The 2,130-nt window shown below is 36.3% G+C and overlaps 1 non-coding gene across 1 annotated transcript; it reads left to right on the top strand.

Moving 5' to 3' along the window:
• Positions 1-493: 493 nt before the first annotated feature.
• On the top strand, positions 494-554 carry LOC119472308. The gene has a single exon (XR_005201442.1). It is a non-coding gene; the product is annotated as a U7 small nuclear RNA (small nuclear RNA).
• Positions 555-2,130: the final 1,576 nt, after the last annotated feature.

The following is a 2,130-nucleotide window of genomic DNA, read 5'->3' as shown; positions in this document are numbered from 1 at the left end:
AATTATTGACTTCTTATATGAAAAAGCCACTTATCCCAATATCTGGAAATTTTACTGATAAAATTATTTTACTGATAAAATTAAAATTTTACTGATAGTATTATTCCTTAAAATCATTAACATAATTTGTTCATTTAACAAAAGGATCTAATGGGCTTGAATTTGTACAAAATATATGTATTAGACAAATTAACATTGATATAGCAGTTTGCCATATTACAAAGTACAAAGATTTGAATCAAAGTTACCAGCTATAAAATTTGGGCAATTTACTTGTGTGCAAAATAGAAATAATAATACCTAGCTTACAACACAGTTAAACAAGACAGTATCTGTAAGCATGGAGTATAGATAGTGCAGAGCATGTTGGAGATTTTTAACAAGTTTCAGTTCCCTTCTGTCAGTTCACCCCAAATCTATCAGGAGCACTAATCTCTAACCAGCTCTATGTTCTGAAAGAAAGTTTCCTGTGAAAAGCATTATACAAAGTATTTGGTAACAGCTCTTTTAGAATTTGTCTAGCAGGTTTTCTAGTCTGTACCTGGAAATCCCCAATTAAACAAGGGACAGAGTATTTAATTACCTCATAGTTCCATAAGAAATTAGGTATCATTAAATATTATAATATGTATTATATATTATATAATATTCATAGCTGTTTCCATCCTTTTATGTAATCCCACTAATTGGGATACATCTAATGGCAGTCAATACAACTAAAAGAACACTTAACAGCGTTTAACTATTAACATCAATATTTTCAGAAATAGTTACTAAAATAAGATACATTTTCCTTTAAAAATTAGACTGCATTTAATAATGAGGATGTGATCATCCTATTTTGGGGGGAAATGTATGAAAAACAAAATGATGAAATTGCCCTTTTCTGGTTACATTTGCTGCTTTACGTTGCCTACCCACTCTGCTACCTCCATGCTCTACAGCATTGGGAAAGCCAGAGAACCAGCTGGGAGGATGGAACCAACTTTCCACTCTTAGAAATCATAGAGATCTGTGGGGGCTGAAAGTAAAATAAAAATGAAAACTCCAGGATCAACAGCAAGTCATCACTCTGCAATCCTCAGGGAGTTTTTACGACATGAGAGGGGAGGAAGGGATGGTAGCCAAAGTAGCCAATGAGTGATGACGAAGAACAAAGGGAGGGTTAAGGGATTACTGACCTCAAATAGAGCACTGGTTGGATGAAGAAAGGGCTCAGTTCAGAGGTTAAGGCTTCTGAAAGTAGAATTGCTAGGTGTCCAAATGCATTACTACTTTTTCCAAAATAATATTTCTTCTTGATAACAAAAGTATGAAAGGTTTTACTGCAAAATATAAGACAATGCAATAATAATCATGAAACACAGAGCACAACAATCATTGCCACCCCACATTTTTTATACTTCTTGCCCTTATATTTTCTATCAGGCAGAGTTCTGGCAGAAGACCTGCTTAGGTTAGAGAAAACAAAAATGAAAACATGAGATGGTTTACTTTCAAAGGAATTCATTACAAAGGTGTAGCTGGATGTAAGGGATGCAGAAGTGGAAGAGCTATCACCCAAAGAGATGAGGGGAAAGTTACAGGAAACTAGAAGGAAAAAAGTCATATGGAACAGGATGCTTTACGGGGAGCATTAGCCCTCTGACTTTCAGAGACACAGCTAGCGTAAGACATTCTCTCACAGGGAGAGAACCAGAATTATAAATACCTTGACCTCTCATTAATCTTCCCCCAGTTTTCTATGGGGCCTCTGCATTGACAGAACCCAACAGTAAGCCAGAGGACATGGAAGCTCATTAAGGTTACCCTGTGAGTTTGAGGGAGTCTCTAAGACCACTTTTCATTTAAAAAAAATTGCTAAAAGGACTCACAGAACACAGCAAAATGGTAATACTCATGGTTATGGTTTATGACACTAAAGGATGCAGGTCAAAATTAGCAACGGGAAGAGGCACAGAGGCACATAGAACAAAGTTGAGAAGGGGCCTGGGATAGAGCTCCGAGTCGTTCTCTTCCAGTGGAGTCATGTAGATGTGTGTCACTACTAACAATGATATGTGAAAATACACAGAGAAACTGGCAATGAGGAAAGCCCACTTGAACTTTGGTGTCCAGCGTTTTTATTAA

This window comes from Cebus imitator, unplaced genomic scaffold (genome assembly GCF_001604975.1).
Source record: "Cebus imitator isolate Cc_AM_T3 unplaced genomic scaffold, Cebus_imitator-1.0 Scaffold93, whole genome shotgun sequence".
NCBI lineage: Eukaryota > Metazoa > Chordata > Mammalia > Primates > Cebidae > Cebus > Cebus imitator.
This window is presented reverse-complemented; position numbering and strand designations above follow the sequence as displayed.